The sequence below is a fragment of the Mesoplodon mirus genome, assembly GCF_964341445.2.
Source record: "Mesoplodon mirus genome assembly, chromosome: 4".
Classification (NCBI taxonomy): Eukaryota; Metazoa; Chordata; class Mammalia; order Artiodactyla; family Ziphiidae; genus Mesoplodon; species Mesoplodon mirus.
Genome location: NC_138979.1, coordinates 154,805,402 through 154,831,160, shown reverse-complemented (window position 1 = coordinate 154,831,160; position 25,759 = coordinate 154,805,402). Strand labels below are relative to the sequence as shown.

Here is a 25,759-nt window from a genome sequence, read left to right as displayed (position 1 = left end):
AAATCAACAACAACAAAGAGAAGGTGACGAGTATCTGGAACAGGAGTAAGAAAAAAAAAGTAATCTATTAATTCTTAAAAAATAGTATATTACATTAAAAGTGATAAAAGTAGCAAGTGACTCAGAAAGCACTGGAAATAGAATATAAACACCAAATATGAAAAACTAAAATGCCTGTGCTCTGGTCCATGCATGTAAGTTTTTTTTTTTCCAATTTTTTGCTGAACCCTAAGAAATAAAGAATTCTCCATGCCTATGAGATAAATGGACTCAGAAGCTTTTGAAAAGGACTTTGTAAATAAAAACAGGGGCTATGCTTTTTTTAAAATCAGTCTTAAACTTTTTATTATGCAAAATTTCAAACACAGGCAAGGTATACAGGATAGTATAATGATCCCCCATATACCCATTAACAGCTTCAATAATTATCAACTCATGGTCAATGTTATTGGCTATACTCTCACTAATTTCCCCCAATTCTCATAAAGGGGTATTCCTTTTAAGCCCCCAAATAAACAGATCTTTTGGGGCTTCAGTTTCCTTGTTTGTAAAATGCAAGCAATTATACTCACCTCCTTACCTACTATAAATGAAGTTATAAGAAACAACCAAAACTTTTGAGTCTCTTCTAACACTTTCTATGGTATCTGAACATAAGAAATAACAAGACAGAAAATGGAATCAACTTCTGTTTAAACAAGTCTTTCTTTTAAGCAGCTCACAGTGCTTTGGAAAAGTTTATCTTTCATTCTCCCAGCACCTCTGTGTGGCAAATGAAAGTATTATTATTCACCTTCAGCAGATATAGAAACTAAAGAAAAAGGAAATGATTCAAGTCAGGTCAAATGAAGAATCAACAGTAGGGGGAAAAATAAATCTAAATTTTCTGACTCCTCATGTTCTGTCATTACAATATGCCACTTCTACCATTACTCTGACATATGTAGATGAAAATAATTGTTTTCTCTAAATGAAATGGACTTACACTCTATTAAAGAGTTTGTACATTTAAGAGAGCAGTGCTATATAATATGTAGGCATTCAAATATATTGAGTGACTTTAAAGCTCACCTTGCAGAGTCATACAAGAGCACAATCCTTAATTAGTTGGCTCAGCCTACTTAAAGAAGACAGTAAGAAGTAAAGGAAGGAAACTAAATATACCTGTGGTTCACTGGAATTGGACAATTATAGATGGCCATTTCACAGGTTTGAAATCTAAAATATTTTCTTGGCAGATGTAAACATTACTTCAGTGTTACAGTAGAGAATTACACCATTTGGGCCCAGTCCACAGTGCCACAGGCATGGATGATGCAACTTCCAACTCAGTTATAGAGTATTTTTATAGCACTTACCAAGTCATTATAACGTCATATATTTCAGACATTTTCCTTCCAATTCATACAACAGCTCCTGTTCATTGCATTTGGTCAAGGAAGATTGGTATGGGATGTGGGGAATGAAAAAAGTCGGTGGGAAGGGTGTGATGAGAATAGTCTGCCATGAGCTAGGTGTTCCTTAAATGTTGCCTATTATTCACCTCATGGAATACATCAGGGCAGAGGCTCTTTCTCTTTCTGTGGTCTCAAGAATAGCCAGCTGCGGCCTGAGTAATGTCTTCTAGGACCATTACAGCAGAGATCACAACTACTTAAACATTCAAATGAATAGTTTAAAAGTTTATATAATTCGTCTCCAATGATTTCTCTCCAACTCTGAAAATAAGATTAGAGGCCGTGACCTACCCAATACCTGACTCCCTAAGACTTTTTGACAAGCCAGCTATAAAGCAACCAACCAACAAACAGGTTTAAATTGTATTTTTAACACAATCACTTGTGATTGCTGTTATTATTGTTTTAATTTAGGATGTAGAGCTCATGTGGAAGGCAGAAAACAGAATGAGGATATAATAGAAAGGACAGTGAACTGGCAGTTAAGCAACCTAGGTTTCCATCTTATATCTGCACTAACTAGCTCTGTTGGGCAAGGCTGATATGTTGAGGATAGCAGTTTTCTCATCTGTCAGATGAAATACATGGTCCAAGTGATTTCTAAATTTAGTTCTAAAATTCTCAGACTACCTAATTCCATATATTTTATTCTATTACTTCCATGTAATGTCCCATTTTTCATAATGTCACACCTTTGCTATAACATGCTTTAAAATGTTTATCATCCCTCTATTGATTAGCTTATAGAAAAACAGTTTAAATCTGAAACAGAGAAAAAGAAGCATCATACTAAATGAATTCTTAATAACTCTCTTTTATAGGTATAGGTTTAAAAAATAATAATAGTAAGATTTTCTAGTTCTCCAGATCCCACCTAATCAGGCCATTTTCTGAGATTCAGAAATGGCAGTTTATAAAAGGATAACATAGATGTCTGGGTCAGCACCTGGCACATTAACAGATGTTAGAGAAATATGCGTGTACCTAACGCCTCCCCCTCTATCCCCATTTTCCCAAAACTACCACCTCCACTACCAAAAGTAAGTCTTTTATAAACTGCAACACGCTCTTTGAATCAGAGGTGCTATGGAACCAGACTGAGGACTCAATTCTGAATAAGAGTTTATACCTTTATTAAGAGTTCCAAATCGTACCAGAAAAAAAAAAAAAAAAAAAAAAATATATATATATAACAGAATTTCTGTTTTCAAATTATCAAGAATAGCCTTGGGTACATTATTAATAAAAGGAAATTTGTAAATAAATGGAAATCATCATAATAATTATAGTTCAAACATATTTTATATTTTCCCAAACAATTCATGAGAAAATGTCACTCAGCATGCAATGATTCTATTATAGGGAAATTAAATATTAATAAACATAGAATTTATAGTTAAAAAAAAAAACCCTAAGCCTTCTGGGAATACTACATGCACAATTTGCCAAACTTAGACCCAAGCAGAGCAAGATATGTGGCTGCAAGTTTCATAAATGCCAAGAGAAACAGTTTTTCTAAAATGCTTTCTTGACTTAAAACATTAATCCACCTAAAAAGCTGCTAACTAGATAAGGGGAGACTAGCAATAAAAAGCTAGCAATAACAATGTTATAGAAAAATATTCTGGAATTTTCAGACTTGAAATACACAAGCCTTTCTCTGTGGAGATGAACTCCTTCCATTCTCCAAGGGCTCTGTCAACATCACCAACCTCAAACACTTGGCTCACACAAAAAATGTGATGACGCAGGAAATTGTCTGGAAACAAACAAACAAACAAAAAAAGCATTCTCTCTCCCTGGAACCAGAGCTGCCCCAGTAGAGCAGGCAAGCAGCCAGCATGTCAGGGCTTTATTTTAAAGTCTGTTTAATTGTTCCATTCCAATTCAACAGTCCAAGCCCCTTTTCTAAGTACAAGATAGGGGGAAAAAAAAAAAAAAAGACCTTACAAGATATTATCTAGTTCTTACTTCACTAGCCCCTATTGAAGAAACCCTAAGTGCTAATTAGCCACATAAACTGTCAGATGAACTCCAAATCTTTGTGGTACTAGTCTTAGAAGGGTCTCTCTGCCCTGAGGGCCAAGTCAATCTGAAGCTCACACATGCAAATTGCACCCAAGATTCACAATTGCATTCTAATTACTGCTGTTTATCCATGAACTTTCCTACTTTTCAAACTGTCTATAAAAGGAGAAAGCAATTATAGCAAGTACCTTATCACATTCTAGTTGGATTTTTGCAAACATTTATTGACTTGGCTGACATTATAGGGGCTGTAAGGACAGGAGATAACCTACGTTTCTCTAGCATTTTGGTATTTTTTTCTGCTTCTTTTCTTGCCAAAAATCAATTGGCTTCCCAGTAAAGCACAAACAAAGCAAATAAACAAAACAAAAAATCTCACAGCTATTTACTGATATAAAGAAATTAAAATAATACTGTACTATGATACCAACTCAATTCACTTGGTATCATTTCCTTCTTACATAATATGTTCTATGAAACATATAATTCTAGTGGCTTGTGTATGTCTTTCCCCCTCAAATTCAATAATCTACCCATTGATGTGATCGACCATTTGTACAAGGAACTTTGTTATGTAAATGTCTGTGATGGATGTAAGTGGATGAAAAAATAATGATAATTCTGAGATTAATTCTCTTTCCAACTTCGCAATTTATGAGGAAACATCATGGGTATTTCAGTTAGAGACTCCTTGTCTTGCTATTGGTCATTTCTATAACCACCATTGAAAACTTAAAAGAAGCTTTTTCTCTTCTGACCAAGATGGAGTAACAGGATCAAATTTACCCTACCACCTAAAACAACCAAAAAAATATTTTTAAGACAAAACATATGAAACAACTTTTTTTTCCCCAAGATACTGGACATCAGGCAATGAAAGACAGTGATCCCTTAGAGATGAAAAAAATGAGGAGTGCTCTATGACTGCCCCAGCTTACTAATAATTTCTAGGCTGTGATGCAGGGAGAGGAAACCCAGATGGAGTCCACTCAAGTTGAGGAGATGGAACCTAGGACCTGGGAAGAACAAGGCAGCTAGAGTTCACATGAGAGATCTGTGGAGTCTCCCTCAAATACTCAGCAGAGTACTGATTAGTACATGAATGTGAGGAAATTACTTGAGGCTGGAGAAAGAAAGATTTGATAGAAGTAAAGAGAAGAGTGCCTGGCACTCACACAAAGCCAGGAGTAATGCCTATCCTCATCAACCAGAATGGAAATGTCATAAATCATGGAGCACTGAGTACAGTATACAGAAGGATCTTGCCTTGATAGTGGAGAATAATTATCTTTAAACCAAACGGTTCTGGTCCTGCCAAAAAAAAAAACCAAAAAACTTAAAAGCAATATCCAAAAGGATCAAACTGTTTCCAAATAATTCAACTACATCCCAAAACAATTCTTAATATTTATAGGAGTACAAAAATATACAGCACCCAAGAAGGGAAAATTCACAATGTACCCAAGAAGGTAAAATTCACAATGTCTGGCATCCAATCAAATATAACCAGACATAGATAGAAGCAGCAAAGTGAGACCCATAATAAGGAGAAAACTCTATCACTGAAATGGACTCAGAACTGACACAGATGCTAGAATGAATAGACAATGATATTAAAATAGTTATTATAACTATATTCCATATGTTTGAAAAGTTAGAGATAGCAAAAAGACCCCAAATCAGACTTTTAGAGATAAACACTACAATATATGAGATGACAAATACACTGGATGGAATTAATGGTAGATTACACATTGGAGAACTTGAAGACACAAGTTGTGAAGACACAACAATAGAAACTAGTAAACATAGAAATAGACAAAAACAATTAACTTGAAGCTACAGCAATAGAAACTATCTAAAATGAAACAGAAAACAATCAGCCAAATGAAAACAGCATTAGTGAGCTATGGGGTGGGGACAACTTCAGGTGATTTACTATATGTGTAATAGGAGTCTCCAAGGAGGAGGATAGAAGAAAAAGAGAAGAAAAAACTTTTGAAAAAATAATGGTCAGGATTTTCCCAAATTTGATGAAAACTATAACTCTTCATATGAAAAAGCTCAACAAATCCCAAGCATAAAAAACATGAGAAAATTACATGAAGGTACATCATAATTAAGTTTCTCAAAACCAGTGAAAGGAAAAAAACTTAAAGGAACAAGAGGAAAAGACGCATTATATACAGAGAAACAAAGATAAGTGCAGTTTCTAGTTGGAAACAATGAAAATAGAAATACAGTTGCGCAACTTCAAAACACTGAAAGAAAAAACTGTCAACCGAGAATTCTATTCCCAGCAAAACTATCTTCCAAAAAAACAAAGGTAAAATAAGGAGCTCTTTAGACATACAAAAGCTGAAAAAATTCATCACCAGCTTACCTACACTACAAGAAATAATACAGTAAGTCCTTTAGGCAGAAGGAAAATAACATCAGATGGAAATCTGGATCTATACAAAGGAATAAAGAACAATGGAAATGGTACCTAGTAGGTAAATATATAAGATATTTTATTATTTAAATATATTTTAAAGACAACTGGCTGCTTAAACAAAACTTTATTGTGTGATTCATAACATGTATAACATGTATAAGTAAAATATATGACAACTACTATACAGCTACTGTAACATTCTTATACTATATGTGAAGTGGCATAATAGCAGTTAAAGATAGGCTGTGATAAGTTAAAGATGTACACTATAAATTCCAAAACAACTAAATAAAGTTATAGCTAACAAGACAATCAAGGATGTAAAATGGAATCATAAAAATACTTAATCCAAAGGAAGACAGGATACAAGGTTAATGTATGAAAGTCAATTGCTTCCTTACATACCAGCAATGAACAATTAGAATTTGAAATTAGAAACACAACACCATTTATCTTGGCACAGAGAGAGAGAGAGAGAGAGAGAAATACTTAGGTGTAAACCTAACAAAGTATATACAAATCTGTAGGAGGAAACTATAAAACTCTGATGAAAGAACTCAAAGAAGATCTAAATAAATGGAGAGATATTCTGTGAATAGGAAGACCCAATATTCTCAAAATGTTGATTCTTCCCAACTTGATCTATAGATTCAATGCAATCCCAATCAAAATCCCAATAAATTACTTAATGGATATGGACAAACTGATTCTAAAGCTTATATGGAAAGGCAAAAGACCCACAGTAGCCCACACAATATTGAAGAAAAACAAAGATGGAGGACTGAAACTACTCGGCTTCAAGACTTACTATAAAGCTACAGTAATCTAGGGAGTGTGCTTTCAGTGAAAGAACGGATAACTAGATCAACAGAAAAGAGTAGAGAGTTCATAACTCACATATAGTTAACTGAGTTTTGACAAAGGAGCCAAAGGCAATTCAATGTAGAAGGATCGTCTTTTTAACAAATGGTGCTGGAACAACTGGACATCCACATTAAAAAAACAAAAAATAATTTAGACACTTACCTTACACCCTTCACAAAAATTAACTCAAAATGGATGATAGAACTAAATATAAAACACAAAACTATAAAACTCCAGACAATAACATAGGAGAAAAGCTAGGTGACTTGGGGCGTGGCCATGAGTTTCTGGATATAACAGCAAAAGCACTCTCCATGAAAGAAAAAATTGTCAAGCTGGACTTCATTAAAATTAAAAACTTCTCAGCAAAAGACACTGTTAAGAGAATGAAAAGGCAAGCCACAGACTGAAAGAAAATCTGCAAAACATGTACTGGATACAGGACTTGTATCCAAAATATACAAGGGACTCAAGGGACTCTAAAAACTCTTACACAATCTGATTTAAAAATGGGTAAAAGATCTTAATAGACATCTCACCAAATAAGACATACACATGACAAATAAGTATTTTAAAAGATGCTCAACCTCATATGTCATTAGGGACTTGAAAATTAAAATAATAATGAGATACCACTAAACATCTATTAGAATGGCTAAGATTCAAAGTACCAACATTATTAAATGCCGGCAAGCATGTGGAACAACAGGAACTCTACTTCATTGCTGGGGAAATGCAAAAGGGTACAGCCACTTTGGAAGACAGTTTGTTTCTTAGAAAGCTAAACATGCACCATCCCATAATCTAGCCATTCTACTCTCAGGTATTTATCCATGAAAAAAGAAAGCATACCTCTATTCAATGACTTGTAGTCAAATGTTCATAGTGGCTTTATTTATAATATTCATAAACTGGAAAGAACCAAAAATATCCATCAATAGGTGACTGGATAAGTAAATTATGTTATATGCATACAATGGAATACTACTTAACAATAAAAACAAATAAAATAATGATAGATGCAACACCATGGATGAATCTCAAAATAATTGAGCTGAGTGAAAAAGCTAGACCAAAGAGAGTTTACCCTGTATGATTCTATTTATATAAGACTCTAAAAGATGCAAACTAATCTATAGTGACAAAAACAGATGAGTGGTTTGCTTGAGGAGGGTAAGGTGGGGAAGGATGGGAGAGATGGATTAAAACAGCTACATGGAAACTTTTGGGGATGATGGACATGTTCATTATCTTGATTGTGGTGATGACTTCATGGGTGTATACATATGTTAAAACTTATCAAATTGTATTAAATATGTGCTCTTTATTGGATGTCAATTATGACTCAATAAAGCTGTTAAAAATTTTTAAAGCTCCCATTTTTGGTATCCTGTTTGACTCTTTAGTCACAGTAATTCCTTCCTGTTGTGTTGTCTTTCTCCACAATAGTCAGTTGTTTAAAATATAAAGAACTTCCTCATTCACCATTCAATAAAAAATATTTAATGAAAACCTAATGTATGTAAGTCAGTGGGCTGGGCAATTGAAGGGGATACAATTGGACAATACAGGGATAGATGTCAGGTGACAAGGGATAAGCAATACTGATGATGATGAAGTGTAGTTAATTTTACCAGAGTATAAAAAGCCTCAGAGAATGATTAAACAGGAAGGTAAATTTTAGGTCACGAAGAACTCTTCCAGAAAGTCTTAAAAAAATAGTAAGGTTAATATGTCAGAATTTCACGAATACAGAAGTCAAACACAAGTTCTTAAAGTTAAATTCTTTTATAATCTTCTCATTTATTAAACTGCAATATATTAAATCTCAAGGAAAGCACATAAAATTAGGGAGGAGCTAATTCTAAACAGTGGATTATAGGACACATTTACTCATAGTATGTCTTCTGTGTGAAAATTATGGAAACAATTTAGTCCCAGTACCATCTAATTGAACCACTTCTCCTGAGTTTATAGACTTCAGTTGATTGTTCTAAAATTTATCAGCTTTGGCACTCTTCCCTCAAGGGCCAGGAATCTCTGGCTGTTATGCCTCAAGTGGAATAAGTCTCCTGGAGAAATTCTTTTGCTACCACAACTATTTCAGTGTGGTTCTAAGTGGTGAGTCCCAACGCTTGCCAAATTCCTCTGGTTTGATCCCATCTGGATGAACCCAAAATACAGCAAAATAGCACCTTCTACTTCCTGGTCATATTCAATTATCCAATATTCCTCCAAACTCACGCCTACTTTTATCTTTAAGAAACTGCTGGCCTAAGGCTCTTAACCTAATATATAACAGTGGGTAGGAACAGGCACAAGGAATATCCATTCCACTCTCCACCACTGCTGCACTCTTTATCTTTCACCTTACTGAAAAAGCGACCAAGGAAAGAAAAGTCTATGTATCTAACCATAGTTATGGACCAAATTACATGAACTTGAAAGTGCCTTAGCAATTAAGGGTTCCATATGGAGGAAAGCACATAGTGCCTCTTTCTAGTTGCACTTAACTTCTGTCTAAAATCTAAGCCAAAGCTCTTTCTCCCAAGCCCTCTCTTTATTAGAGAAGCGAAATTCATTCTGTCTAGTTTCTCAAGGTCCTTCCATCCACTTTAAGCTTAAGTGCATTCCAGTCAGCCAACATCTATGCAATCTGAGAGGCCCACAACTGAAATTCCCCTGAATCACTCCTTCTGAAGCTTCCAAACTTTCTTTTGTTGCTTCTGGCCTTCGCTAATTCAATCTTAGCTTTTGTTTCCTAACTCATTCCTCCTCCCCATGCTATTGGGTTCAACAACATAGTTCTACTTCCTTTTAACAGAACAATCTTGGGCCCTTTTATGATGAACACAAGATAACTTCAACCTATACTCCAAACAGGTACATATAATTTCACATCGAAGCTGTTCATCACAGAATAACAGAATAACACTAAATATCTCAAGCTTCTCAAAAATATGAATTTAACATTCTATGTAGATTATATTCTAGATTTATATCCTAGTGTTTAGCTAAATGAAAACCAGGGGCCAAACCTAAGTATACTCCAGATGTCTTCCTAGGGTGAGTTCAACATGTACAAAAATTTTTGGACAAGATACACTGTAGCTAAGTACAGATGAAAGCTATAAAGAAAAGGGAAATGCATGAATCACTGTCATGGTATAAATAACTTTCAGGAATTCATTTCCGGACAACTCACTCCATTCATATTTTAATGCTAAATTTAGGAGAATACTATTGAACAAGAACTGCTCAGAATAGCTAATTATAAAATACCTTTTTTTTAATCTTTTCTTTTTTGCGGTACGCGGGCCTCTCACTGTTGTGGCCTCTCCTGTTGTGGAGCACAGGCTCCGGACGCGCAGGCTCAGCGGCCACAGCTCACGGGCCCAGCCGCTCCGTGGCCTGTGGGATCTTCCCAGACTGGGGCACGAACCCGTGTCCCCTGCATTGGCAGGTGGACTCTCAACCACTGCGCCACCAGGGAAGCCCGAAAATACCTATGTATTTTAAATTATTATTTATATATGTGAGATAATGTTTCCTATGATCAGTAGATTTTTTATAATATTGATAATAATTTGTTGAACACAATATGTATAACAGGCACATTATACAGATCATATAGTGCAATACTCATAATAACCCTAAAGTATTATTATTATTATTCCCATATTACAGAGGAAGAAACAGAGTCCCTAAAAGCTTTAGTTACTTGCCCAATTTACCCTGCCAGTAGGTGGCAGAACAAGATATTCAAACCCAAATCTCTCTGGCTCCAAAACCTCTGCCCTTTCCAGTAAGATGCACTTCCTGCCTGTTGAAGTAGCTATTATTAGTCTAGTGCTTTGGAAAATTCCTGACACATGGAGTCTGGAGTAGTATAGTGGAAAAACACTTGTGAGCCTAAGCTCTGGCAGGTATGTGACCTTGGCCTAATCCTGTTACTTTTGTAGGCTCTTTTTTCATCTATAAAATGAAGCTTGGGTAGTTAACATCTAAGGACCCTTCCAGTACTAATGCTTTATCAAACTATGATTCTATGAATTATAGACAATGCAAAAAATGTGGACTGGGAGAAAGGATGAGTGACAGAAGGGTTAACTGGGCATTAGAAACAATATAGCCAAGTAAGTCCAGGATTGAGATAAAACAGGCAGAACTGAAAGAAAAAATGGCTTTGTAGTATTATATTCCCAACATGAATAAAAAGACTTTATATAGTACCTATAAAGTTAAACAGGATCCTATCACCAAAGAATTTTATCAAATAGACTCGCCTATTTGAATTTAACATCAATTAAAATTTAAATTCTTTGAAATAAAATACAAAATTCATACAGACAGGAGAAACCATCAGACAAACCCAAACACAGACACACTTTGAGGTTTTTTTCACCAGGCCCTGAGAACTATGTGAGGTTCCTCTTACATAAACAGGAGTGTGTCGTGCCACAACTACTGAAGCCCACGCGCCTAGAGCCCATGCTCTGCAACAAGAGAAGCCACCGCAATGAGAAGCCTGCGCACTGCAACAAAGAGTAGCTCCCACTTGCTGCAACTAGAGAAAGCCCGCGTGCAGCAACGAAGACCCAACGCAGCCAAAAACAAACATAGATAAATAAATAAATTTATTTAAAAAACCAAAGGAAAACAGGAGTGTGGGCTGGCACTGCTAGGTATAAGGCAAGATAGTTGATGCAGTTTCCAGAAAGAAGGGCAGAGAACAACCCACTGTACCTAAAAAGGCTCTCTTCATCAGCCAAAAACAATGGCTGGGTGGGAGTTTTGTTTTGCTTTCAATATTCAGGCCAGCAAGGTCAGTCTGTGCACACTGGAATGATTTAAAACCTTCATAATAACATGGCTTCTCCTTATATTCAGCCAAGATTCTTCAAGCAGATTTCCTGATTCTTGCTCAGCTTTCTAATATGATGAGAACCAAGTGTCTCTTTGTTCGGTTACCATCGCTAAGAGCCAATACGAGATGTATGCAGACAAGCCCCATGGGAAAACCTCACAAGCCAGAGGTGAAAGGACACCACAGCTAGCTCTCCAACTAGAGGCCGGATGGACAGCGAATGACCAAGAGCTCTCTGGGCCTTGGGAGACCTAATGGCTTGGGATATACTGTCAGAGATGAGAAGGAGTCAAGTTTCTAGGCTTGTAAGCTCTGGTTATCTATCTTAAGCTCTCCCAATAGATAAATACGTTTTATGTGGAAGAAAGAAAAAAAAGAAGATGAGCAGCCTGGCAAAAGAACCTAAGACAAACCAAATCTTCCACAGGACGCTCTCAGACTAAAAGGCTGAGGAATGTAGAGCGGGGAAAAACTCCCCAAAGAGGGAGGAGAGGGAAAAAAATTAAAGCCATCAGTTCTGACATTTGCCAAGGAAGGAGAGGTGAGAACACTCCTCAAACTGCCTATAAACCAGGTAAAAGTGACTGTTGGTTCAGACAGAGTCCACACACCCTAACAACGCCCCACCGCCAAGGCCACCACCCCTGGGCCTCCACTGAAAATTGCAGCTGCTTTCCAAAGCCCGGAAAGCAACAGGCAGAATATAGTGACAGCTGGAAGGAAGAGGATCAGGCGAGGACTTGGCATAAATAGGAGTGCAGCCAAAATGCACAAATATGAAGGGAGAGCGACAATTTTCCTGTGTGGTTTGTGTGTGTGGTATGGGGGTAGTTCAAAATAAGAGTGAGCCAAAGTTTTGGCCTTGATTGCCTGGAGGCTTTGGCAGTCTCAGCCTTTCTCAATGGCAGATGGGCCAGGAAATGAAGCCTTCAGCTGTCTGCTTCAATGTTCTCCTCACTGTCACCATTTTCGTGTTCGGCCCCTGGCTCATTTGCATTTTCTTCTTCTTTTGGGGATTAGCGCATACGGGCAGACAAAATCCATTTTGGTTACTCAAGACTGTCATTTCCTCCCACACCTTACTTGTCAACTAAGAATGTCAAGAACATGAAATCCTGACAGTACAAAACAAACTATAGAATTAGATGATCTGCAAGGGGCCTTTCAGACCTTCTAATCCAGCCTGATTTTACAGATGGGGAAACTTAAGAGTAGCAAAGGGAAGTAAGGTGATCTGCTGAAATCATACTAATATTTAGAGAGTAGCAAAGTCAGGACAAATATCCAGCTCTCCCATTCCCATCCAGCCAGTGCCCTGTCCAAAAAAATCAGTGTTCCTTTAGGACTCTATCTCAGACAAAATACTACTATTCCCCCACTGAACCCTTTTTAAATGAGGACTTGATAAGAATTGCCACGTATTCTCTCTCGTTTCCTGATCAAACATTCACACATAAGTTTGGTAAATAATTATCCAAAGTGTTAGGTCTTAAGGAAAAGAAAGAGACTTGGGGACTCATATAACTAACAGCACTCACAGAAAAGACTCAACCTAAACCAAGCAGAATGCTTTTATTTCCTTTGTTTTAGGAGACAGATCCAAAAAAAGAAACAAATGGGACCTAATTAAACTTAAAAGCTTTTGCACAGCAAAGGAAACCATCAACAAAACAAAAAGAGAACCTACTGAATGGGAGAAACTATTTGAAAATCATATGACTGATAAGGGATTAATATCCAACATATATAAACAGCTCACACAACTCAACATAAAAAAAAAACAACCCATACAACCCAATTTAAAAATGGGCAGAAGACCTGAATAGACATTTTTCTGAAGAGGAAATGCAGGTGGCCAAGAGGCACATGAAAAGATGGTCAACACTGTTAATCATCAGGGAAATGCAAATCAAAACCACAATGAGTTATCCCTCACAACTGTAAGAATGGCCATCATCAAAAAGAACACAAGGAACAAACGTTGGTGAGGATGCAGAGAAAAGGGACCCCTCCTACACTGTTGGTGGGAATGTAAATTGGTGTAGCCACTGTGGAAAACAGAATGGAAGTTTCTCAAAAAACTAAAAATAGAACAACCATATGACCCAGCAATTCCACTCCTGGGTATATATCTGAAAACAAAACAAACAAACAAACAAACAAAAATCCCACTAATTCGAAAAAATACATGCACCTCAATGTTCATAGTAGCATTATTTACAATTGCCAAGATATGGAAGCAACCTAAGTGTCCATCAAACAGATGAGTGGATAAAGAAGATGTGGTATGTATGTATGTGTGTGTGTGTATATATATATATATACATATATATATACATATATATATACATATATATATATAATGGAATTTTTCCCTTTTTGCCAAAAGAAATAATTTCTGATATTGAGAAATATCACATTCTCAGAAAAAGGTAACCAACCTTTAAGGGCTTAAAAGATTCCTACTCTGAAAAGGAGTTTATGAGTGTGGAGAGATAGGTGGAAATATGGCCCCTTGGCATCCACAGGGCATTGGCTCCAGGACACCCCGCATAGACAGCAAAATCCTCGGATGCTCAAGTCCCCTACATAAAATGCCCCAGTACAGTCGGCTCTCCGTATCCACAGGTTCCACATCCACGGATACGCAGGGCCCACTGTATATTGGTTTATACGTAAGGTCATAACAAAGCAATCTCAAATTGTGGTTTCTTCCACTAAAAATTTTCTTTTCAGTACTATGGAAATCATGTTAAAATATGACATTAAAAAGTAAAAACAAAAATACCTCACCTCCCTTTGCTGCATCTACTGCAAGAATGAAGACAGTTCTCAACAATCAGACTGTCGACATTCTGGAAATGTCAACATCACCCTGAAGGGATGCATAGTTACTGTGAAGGGCCCCAGAGAAACCTGGCGGAGGGACTTCAATCACATCAATGTAGATCTCAGTCTCCTTGGAAGGAAAAAGAGAGGCTCTGGGTTGACATACAGTGGGGAAACAAAGGACTGGCCACGATGGGCACTATCTGTAGTTGTGTAAAGAACATGAGCAAGGGCGTTACACTGGGGGTCATTACAAGGTAAAGTCTATGTGTGCTCACCTCCCCATCAATATCCTCATTCAGAATAGGTCTCTCGTTGAACTCTAAAATGTCCTGGGTGGAAAAAACATCCACAGGGTACCTCAAGCCCAGAAAGATGAGTTAATTCTTGAAGGAAACCATATTGAACTTGTGTCAAATTCAGCTGCTTTGATTTAGCAAGTCACAATAGTTAAAAATATCAGAAAAATTGGGGGAATGATATCTATGTCTTTTAAAAAGGAATAGTTCAGCAGACTGATGAATAACATCTAAAAGTTGTCCAGCTATGGAAACAAGATGTTGGATAATCCCTAAGACCTGTTTGTGATATTTTAAAGATGCAATAAATACCCTCTATTTTGGGAAGGGGGGTGGGGCACTGGACACTTCACTAACTAGTTAAATTAGCTAACTTTTCCTTCCTTCTATACATTTTCATTTAAGAGATTCTCTAGTGCTTACCCTTTACCAAGTACTATTCAATTCTGGGAATAAGGAAATTAAAGACAGTACTTCTGGGGCTTCCCTGGTGGCGCAGTGGTTGAGAGTCCACCTGCCGATGCAGGGGACGCAGGTTCGTGCCCCGGTCCGGGAAGATCCCACACGCCGCGGAGCGGCTGGGCCCGTGAGCCATGGACTGAGCCTGCGCGTCCAGAGCCTGTGCTCCGCAACGGGAGAGGCCACAACAGTGAGAGGCCCGCGTACCGCAAAAAAAAAAAAAAAAAAGACAGTACTTCTGTCATACAGGCATGCAAAGTTAACTGGGGGAAACCAAAATGTCAATGGCATGACCAGAGTAGCACTTCCAGTATTAAAGGTTACTTAGAAAGCACATGGGAGGGGTACCAGGCCAGCGTGGGAAGTTCCAGGAAGGCTAATTGAAGAAGGTGACACCTGAGATGAGGATAAAGAAGAATTGGTAGGTTAAAAAAATAAAAGTAATGAGTTCTTGTATTATTCTTCATGTTTTTTTTTTTAATCTAACATTCTTGTTTCATATGAGAATTTGATCTATTACATAAGACTTTGGAAGGAAAAAAATGATATCATTATTGTTATGTCAAAATATCAATAATACTATTTAACAAAAAGTACTGGAACACATTAAATATCAAAAGACAAAGACACACACAAAAAACCCCAAACATGCAACAGTGTACATCAACTATACCTTGATTAAAAAAAAAACAGTAATGTTAATGTAACACCCAAACATGAGAGAATGTGGTAACTTTTCAGAGCTGTCACAGGAGCTCATCTATGCATATTTATAAAGAGCACTAACTGTGGGCAAGGCATTCTGCTGGTGCTGTAGTAGATGAGATAATGAATAAAGATGGTCTCTCTCACAGGGAATTTATCACCTCAATTTACCAGCATGTTCCTTCAGGAGAGAGAAAGGTCTAGAGCAGCAGTTCTCAAACCTTTCCCACCTGGGACCAATTTATACTCTTAAAAACTATTATGGACTCATAGAGCTTTTATTTATGAGGGATATGTTGACCATATCAGAAGTTAAAACTGATGATCCCAAACTCCCATTCCTTCCTTTCCCTACCCCATCCCTCCTTGGCAACCACAAGTCTGTTATCTATATCTGTGAGTCTGTTTTTGTTTCCTAGATATGTTGATTTGCATCGTATTTTGGATTCCACATATAACTGATATCATATGGTATTTGTCTTTCTCTTTCTGATTTACTTCACTTAGTATGATAATCTCTAGTTTGGGATTAGCAGATGCAAGCTAGTATATATAGTATGGATAAACAACAAGGTCCTACTGTATAGCACAGAGAACTATATTCAATATTCTGTGACAAACCATAATGGAAAAGAATATGAAAAAGAATATATATATATGTGTGTATGTATAATGACTCACTTTGCTGTACAGAAGAAATTAAAACAACACTGTAAATCAATTATGCTTCAATAAAATTTTTAAAAACTAAAAAAAAAGAAATCAAAACTGAATAATTTTTAAGTATTTGTTGATTTGTTTAAAAGTAACACTAATAAACCTATAACCTCAACATAAATAATGTATTTTTATGAAAAATAGTTGCATTTTCTAAAATGAAAAAATTTAGTGAGACAAGTGCCACTGTTTTACAGTCTTGCCAATCTCTTTAATGTCTGCCTTAATACATTCCAATATCTGGTTCTTCATTAATCTGGCTCTTCATTAAAATATCATACTTCACATGTCCTCTAGAAAACTCCACTGTACACCTGTGAGAAAATGAGAATGAAAAAGGCAAATAATGCCTTAATATTATGATGAAAAAAGTTCACCCTCACAGATCCCTTGAAAGGATCTCTGGGGACCCTCAGGTGTCTCCTCACATTTTAAGAACCACTGGTCTATGGCAATAAAAGTCATATTCAAAACTGGGTAAATAAAGACTATGAGTTCAAGTTTACTCTACTTGAGGTTTTAACTAAGGGGAAATCTTGCAGTAAGAGTTCCCTATCTAGGTCACTAATTCTAAGAGTGGACTTGTTTTCTTGGAACTGAGACAACCCAGGTTGCATGAATGGGTCCACTCTCTCTGGCACTGTGAAGACTGCCTCCTCAGAGGGCCTGGGCTGGGTGGGTCTTAACACAGTGATGGAGATGACCATATTCCTGCTTTGCTTGGGACAGTCCAGCTTTATTCCCATTGTGCCAGAGTAATTATTAGTAGAGCCCCTTCACTCTCCAAAGTATCCAGTTTGGACGGTAAGTTATATGGTCACCTTGACAATGCCTTGCACAAGCATTCTGCTTCTTCCCACCTTGTGGACAAGTCTAAAAGAAGCCATGCTGGGTTTGGTTTACATAGTAATATTCCTCTAACCTCTCTCCTGAGAAAAAAAAAAAAAAGCCAATCGTGGGAGAAAATTCCTCCCGATCTCTTGGTTTCTATGTCTTCTTTTCCTTTCTTAAATTGTTGACAGCAACCATTCTCAACAACTCCACATGACAGCACGTGCTGCTTGTTCTCTTGCTATGCACCTAGTTCAGTGTTTGAATTACAGGGTGTCATTTTGCCCAACTATTTCAAATTGGTTGGAATATAACCTATTGATCAAGGGTTACAAATTAACCAGACTGGGTTAACCGCTAGGCTAATAAAACACTAGGCAAAACCTAGCACACAGATTCACCCCATCACCAGAAATGGAGGCAACTCAGTAAGACAAGAGACTTCTTTGAAAAAGTATTAAATCTCCCAGGCCTAATCCTGTGAGCATGGCAGGGGGTATGAAGAGGAATGGAAAAGAAGTGCCATAAATTCTGAATAGTGAACCTTGAAACTGACGTGAATTTGGCTTTGCATACCGGAGTGGCAGAGAAACCTCAGCAGTTATCCAGTGCTTTTAGAGAGCAGGGTAAAATTATAAGAACATTTTTATGAGTTGTGGCTGGCAAGCCCTAGCCTGTTAAAACTCTTTAAAAACCAGTGCCTTGGTGGAGGTAACGTTTACTGTTTACTGTAGCTCTGGTTGTTAGGGGTTACTGCTAAGGTCCCAGTTTTCCATGACATCAGCAGCATTCCAAGGGTAGTGTGTGTCAGTGACTTTCAGTAATGACTCCGTTTTCCAAATGTTCAAAGCTTCTGCCAAGCTGCTCTACACCTGCACACCAGCTGAGTTAGAGGAAAAGGAAAAGCAAGATAGATTAAGTGGGATTTTTGTCTGGGTTCCTTAATGAGACTAAAGGCTTCCTTCTTTCAGTGTTTGCTTTGGTGTAATAAATGGATGCCAGTGCCTTTAGGAGTGACATGACTCATCCTTACCTTTTCATAAACCAATCAGACTATCTCTCACAACTTCTCGCTATCATATTCTGGACTAGCCTTTCGAGACTTTTCTTCTGTGGGAAAAGTTTAGGGCTTAGTGAGAAGATCAGCACGGCATGCCAACACTTCTGAGGGAGGCATCTGCTGCTCCCCAAATTAGCAGGAAACAGAAGCAGTGAAGAGACATCACTGCGTAGCTGCTAAAAGGATCACCTGGCTTTCAACGTTTCAAACCAGGCGTGTCCTCTCAAGGCAGCAGCAGACCTCATTCCAGAGTCTGTCCTCACCAAAACAAGCATCTGGTTAACTTCATCCAAGGGTGCCTACTGCCCACTCAAGAGGCTTGTGACCGGTGTTGTGGCCAATACTAATTGTGTACTTATATAACACAGACCTTTTTTCCAAAAGGCTTGAAGCACTTTTTCGGCGTTAAACTCATCAGTGTTCATGACAACCCTCTGAGAGGTGGCAAAATATTAGTTCAGGTGTGAGAAATTGGGGGATGGGGTTGAGGAGAATTAAGCCCTCCGCCAAGAGTAAGGCAGGAGGAGATCTCCCAGAGCCCCAGCCCCACACCTTTATGCCTGTGGTAACTGGCCCCGCTCCAGGCTTGCTCCAGTCTGCCCAGGCTAACCTGCTCTTTTGTCTCCCGTCAAAAGGGTTGTGGAATACAAAATTTGTTGTTAACGAGGCAAAGCTTGGAAGCTAGCAAAGGAAAACAAGAACAATTTTATGTAAAGACACAGAGGAATATCCTCATAAGGGTTTTGGTAAGAATGATTTATGCATTCAATATCTGCTTCTATGAATGACACAAGGTAGAAGATTCAATCTTTCTGTACCTGTTTCCTCACCTATAAAATCTAAATATATATATATATGTACACACATATATATATATACACACACACACATATACACACACACACATATACCATTAAAAATACCAGAGATGTTTAGAAATTTTAATAATTAATGTTTTAAACTGCATAGAGATCTTTAAGGGGGAGAATCTCTGAAATGCTAAAAGGTGCCCTCTTTTATAGTATATTGCACAGTTCTAGAGGAAATTCCTTTAATTACTGGTATATTTGTTCTTAGGAAATAGGAATAAATTCATACACTTTTAAGTGATTCTTAAAATAAAAGCCTCTACAATTTAAAAAAATAATAATCATCTTTATCTTTGCAGAAACAACAAGGATTTTTTTTTAAGCTGTAGGGGTGGCATGCTCTGTGGTTTAGGGTAGCCACAGATAACATAATACTCACAAAAATGTCTGTGTCTCGTAATTTCTCTTAGACTTCATTAAAAAGAATTCAAACATGAAAAAATACTAAAGGAATCATTCTCATTCAACCATAGATTGCCTGTGAAGACTGGAAAACACAAGTTTTGGGTTCAATCCCTGGATTAAACTATAAAAGTCTGTCCAGTGTAATCTCACGTTGAGTCCTGAGCCTGTTTCCTTGAATAATTTTTAAAGGGGGAATTTTACAATTATGGCTTGTTAGCAAGAGACTGAGCTATTACCAATTAGAAAACAAGTCTTTCAATAAACTTTCTGGTACACAGAATGAACAGTTATCTCTGAAACTAAATTCCACAAGTCATTTTCATAAATAAGTACATATATAAATTAGGAAGAGGGGGTGTGGCATGGGGTACACCTAAAATGCTTAAATTCTAAGAAAAAAGAAGTGAAAAAAAAGAAGTTTCTTTTCTTCCTGAAGATAAAAGATTTAATGAGTGACTAATCCCCCTTAGTAAAGTTCCTTTGGTAATTGCCCTATTCTAAGACACACTAATTTTGCTAGGAGCCTTTACTGTTAAAAGATGTTGTTTTATGATGTTAAGCTACACACAAAAGCCATGTAACAAAATGGCAAAATATGCTTCGGATTTTGATATGTTACCAACCTATTCTTATCCAGAAATTCTAACTGCCAAGTGTCTTTTACCTAACACAGACTGCATCTTTCACCACCCTCCCTTCCCCACATAAAGTAACAACGTCATTAAGAGTAGAAAACGGGGAATAAAAACCTGAGCCCTGGAAAAAAATATTAAATGGGAATCTGCCTCCAGCTCTGCAAATTTTCAAACTTGCCCTGGCCTCTCGAGTCTGGAAGCTAGACTTCCGTGCCCAGAATATGGCTGGATGAGGAAGGCAGTCTCAATTCACACCCTGAGGGCTAGGAACAGAACACACACTCCATACAGACCTCTAAAGAGGTTCAGGGGCTTGTGTGACAGAGAAGCCTTTTTTAATTGGCCCTTGGTGATGTCATGCCCATGTCTCCAGGGCCCAGGAAATGCACCATGACTAATGGAGCGCCTCATTTGTGAATACACATTCCATCTCAGAGGAGCAGCAGCAGGCAGAGTTTCAAGGCAACGAAGACCCAGTTAGAGAATGCCAGTCAGCTGCGCACAGAGGGCCTTCAGTTGTCCTGAAATAGACTGCTCTTGTTCACCGCCTCGGAAAACCCTACGACTACCTGTATCCCTGTGGCCTGTGTAGGAGAGTAGCCCTAAAACTGGGTTGTTTTGTCTTTTTTCTTTTTTTTTGGCTGTGTTGGGTCTTCACTGCTGCATGCAGGCTTTCTCTAGTTGTGGCGAGCGGGGGCTACTCTTTGTTGAGGTGCGTGGGCTTCTCATTGCAGTGGCTTCTCTTGTTGAGGAACACGGGCTCTAGGCGCATGGGCTTCAGTAGCTGTGGCTCACGGGCTCTAGAGAGCAGGCTCAGTAGTTGTGGTGCACGGGCTTAGTTGCTCTGTGGCATGTGGTATCTTCCCGGACCAGAGCTTGAACCCATGTCCCCTGCACTGGCAGGCAGATTCTTAACCACTGCACCACCAGGGAAGTCCCTAGGGTTGTTTTATCTTTTAAGTTACTCTCTTTAGGGAAAGAAAAATGGTCACTGTAATAGGGCACACATCCTTCCAGATTTCTATCAGCAAACCTTCTCTGTAAAGGACAAGATGATACAAATGGCCATATGGTCTCTGTTGAAACACTCATTTCTGCCCTTGCAGTGCAAAAACAGCCATAGACAATACATAAATGAATAAACATGGCTGTGTTGCAATAACACGTGATTTACAAAAACAGGCAGCAGGCTGATTTGGCTCACTGGCCGTGGTCTGCTGATTTCTGTATTAAAGAGTGGACCGGGCTTCCCTGTGGTGCAGTGGTTGAGAGTCCGCCTGCCAATGTAGGGGACACGGGTTTGTGCCCCGGTCCGGGAAGATCCCGCATGCCGTGGAGCAGCTGGGCCCGTGAGCCATGGCCGCTGAGCCTGCACGTCTGGAGCCTGTGCTCTGCAATGGGAGATGCCACAACAGTGAGAGGCCCGCGTACCGCAAAAAAAAAAAAAAAAAAAAAAGAGTGGACCACTCCTTCCTCTGCCACATACTCGGACCAAAGTACTCTCAAATAAGGGTGCAGTTACAGGAAAGGATGTGAAGGAGTTTCCACAATATACCTGTGATAGCTACCCTATCTAGAACCTAAAGACAGTTTACAGAGAGGCAATCTAGCCCGTGGTTTCAGAACGTAGGCTCTGCAGTCAAATGACTAGGTTACGAATTCTGACTTTGCTACTTCTGCATTTAAAGCCTTGGACGAGGTATATTATTCCTATGAGCCTTGGTTCCTTCATCTGCAAAATTGGGTTCCAAACTGTTCCTACTCAGTAGGGTTAATATGAAACTTCAATGAGATAATATATGAAATAAAGCTTAGCCTAGTGCCTAGGATATTGGAGCGCCCAATAATTACCTGCCACTATTGCTAGATTTTTTCTAAGCAACCATAATTACTACTCTTGACTGCAGCAGGCCAAAGTGAAGAGGCCGATTACCACAAATGCTAGTACACGGTGAACTTCTTTCCAATTCCATTAATATCTATTAATGCTATCATCATCTTTAGTAGCTGCATAGAATTTCACAGGGAATGCACCATAACTGAACCAAATGCCAATTGTTCAACATCCGTTTACTGTCTTCTTGCCATTATAAACAACAGTATGATAAACATCTTTAAACATGCACCTGTGAACACTTCTTCGAATTCTGTTCCTTGGGGCAAAAAGGTTTGCACGTTTTAAAGAACTTGAAATTATTCTGCAAATTGGCTCTCCAGAAAAGTTATACTAATCCCTATTTCCAACAGCACTGAAAGAGAGGATCTGTTTCCTAAGATTCTTGACAATACAACTACTTCGTTTCACCACTAAGACCCAGAGGGGTTAAATGAAAAAACTAAGAAAAAACTAAGACCCAGAGAGGTTAAATGACTTGCTCAAATTTAATGAAGAATGCTTAATGTTTCCTTTGGCCTACAACTTTATAAAGCATTTCATAATTATTCTGATAATAGCTAATCTTTCCAGAATCCATATAATTAATTATTATTATTAAAATGCCATTTTATGGTTGAGAGAGCTGGAGCCCAGAAGTTGACTTAAGGTAGCCAAAGTTCTCCAGATAAGGCAAAGGATACAGAAGAACATGATCAAAATAGAAATAAACTTCATCCTATTATCAGGCCATGCCAGGATCACTATAACATCTCAGGCAAAATTTAATTTTCAATCAGGAAACTATTCTCGGGAACTAATTTAATTTTCATTTCTTGTGGCAAAGAGGTAATCCAGAGGCTTTTTTTTTCTTTGCTGTTAAATTAAATAAGCCTATAAAACCAAATGTCCTTTTCTCACAAGGAAAACTTAAAACCTCTGAGCTTTTGACGAGACAGTCACAGATCTAGGCATTTGTTAAGGCTATTTTCTTCACTCTACCTATTATCTTGCTTTTTTTCTTCTTAACACTTACCACAATGTGAAATATATTAGTTATTTGTCTGTAACAACTAAGTTCCATTAAAACAGGAACTTGCTTACTAGTCTTAGTCTTGTTTATTATCTTTTCAGTACCTAGAATACTATGTGGAGCATAGCAAGTAACTGATAAAGATTTACTGGATGTATAAATCCTCCCAGATGCCATCTATGTATTTCCCTGGCTGTACAACCTACAAAGGTAGGCAGGCAGGCTTTGGCATTATATATTAATAAGAGTTGTCATTCCCTATTTACAACACTGCAAAAAACAAACAAACAAAAACACCCAAAACCAAAAAACAGCTTCCTAATGGAGAAGAGCAGCCTGTCCCTCACCTGCAGAGTTTGTAGCCAATTATATCCCAATCCAACCCCCACTATCAGTGGGACCATGCCACATGCTGTCATACCACGATCTCCCACCTTACCCTTTCACCTAGGAGATGCTGCTACTGTTAGCCCATGCAAGTGTGTGCACTTGTTTTATTTATTTGGTTGGTTTGTCTTCAAAAGAGCCTCCTTGGTGGGTCACTAATTAGACAGAAGTTCTAAAAAACAAATGCACCACCTGTTGACTGTTTTATTGAAAGATGTACTGAATGTCATAGTTGATGACCCAACATCCATTCTGTCTCAAATGACTGATCTAGCCCTATGTGGCCCAGTATGGCATCCACTAGCCATATATGGTTGAATTTAAATTAAATTTAAATATTCAGTTCCTCATTGGCACTAGCCACATTTTCATTGCTCAAAAACTGCCATATGTGGTTAGTGGCTACTATACTGGACAGCACAAATATAGAATATTTCCATGACTACAGAAAGTTCTGTTGGACAGCGTTGAGTCTAGTCAAACATGGTAATGCCATTCTCCTTGTCTGAAACTGATTTTAAAATGAGCACGTAAGGGGGCGCCTTCAAGATGGCAGAGGAGTAAGATATAGAGATCACCCTCCTCCCCACAAATACATCAAAACTACACCTACATGTGGAACAGCTCCTACAGAACACCTACTGAACGCTGGCAGAAGACCTCAGACTTCACAAAAGGCAGGAAACTCCCCACGTACCTGGGTGGGGCAAAAGAAAAAACAGAGACAAAAGAATAAAGGAAAAACAGACACTAAAGAATAGGGACGGGATCTGCACCTCAGGGAGGGAGCTGTGAAGGAGGAAAAGTTTCCACACACTACGAAGCCCCTTCACTGGCGGAGACGGGGTGGGTAGCGGGGGGGGAAGCTTCGGAGCCACAGAGGAGAGCACGGCAACAGGGGTGCAGAGGGCAAAGCGGAGAGATTCCCACACAGAGGATAGGTGCCGACTCACCAGCCCGAGAGGCTTGTCTGCTCACCCACCGGGGCAGGCGGGGCTGGGAGCTGAGGCTCGGGCTTCAGAGGTCAGATCCCAGGGAGAGGACTGGGGTTGGCTGCGTGAACACAGGCTGAAGGGGGCTAGTGCGCCACAGCTAGCCGGGAGGGAGTCTGGGAAAAAGTCTGGACCTGCCTAAGAGGCAGGAGACCATTGTTGAGGGATGCATGAGGACAGGGGATTCAGAACACCGCCTAAACGAGCTCCAGAGATGGGCACAAGCCACGGCTACCAGGGCGGACCCAAGAGACAGGCATGAAATGCTAAGTCTACTGCTGCAGCCACCAAGAAGCCTGTGTGCAAGCATAGGTCACTATCCACAACTCCCCTCCCAGGAGCCTGTGCAACCTGCAACTGCCAGGGTCCTGTGATGCAGGGACAACTTCCCCTGCAGAATACATGGCACCTCAGGCTGTTACAACATCACACCAGACTCTGCCGCCACAGGCTCGCCTCGCATTCCGTATTCCTCCCTCCCCCCCGGCCTGAGTGAGCCAGAGCCCCTGAATCAGCTACTCCTTTAACTCCCTCCTGTCTGGGCGGGGAACAGATGTCCTCAGGTGACCTACACACAGAGGCAGGGCCAAATCCAAAGGTGAACCCCGGGAGCTGTGTGAACAAAGAAGAGAAAGGGAAATCTCTCCCAGCAGCCTCAGGAGAAGTGGATTAAATCTCCACAATCAATTTGATGTACCCTGCAACTGTGGAATACCTGAAGAGACAACGAATCACCCCAAAATTGAGGTGGTGGACTTTGGGAGCAACTGTAGATTTGGGGATTTGCTTTCTGCATCTAATTTGTTTCTGGTTTTGTTTATCTTAGTTTAGTATTTAGAGCTTATTATCATTGGAAGATTTATTGATTTGGTTGCGCTCTTCATTTTAAAATTTTTTATATATATATTTTTTCTTCCTTTTTCTCTTTTTGTAAGTGTGTATGTGTATGCTTCTTTCTATGATTTTGTCTGTATAGCTCTGCTTTTGCCATCTGTCCTAGGGTTCTGACTGT

The 25,759-nt window shown here is 38.7% G+C and overlaps 1 protein-coding gene and 1 pseudogene across 6 annotated transcripts in view; one reads left to right on the top strand and one right to left on the bottom strand.

Moving 5' to 3' along the window:
- RAD51B (RAD51 paralog B) overlaps nucleotides 1–25,759 on the bottom strand; it is a 666,036-nt gene that overhangs the window by 363,204 nt on the left and 277,073 nt on the right. The gene's annotated exons all lie outside the window — the stretch shown is intronic.
- On the top strand, nucleotides 14,473–14,988 carry LOC309802272 (large ribosomal subunit protein uL6-like; annotated as a pseudogene). The gene has a single exon. The product of its transcript is annotated as a large ribosomal subunit protein uL6-like (transcript).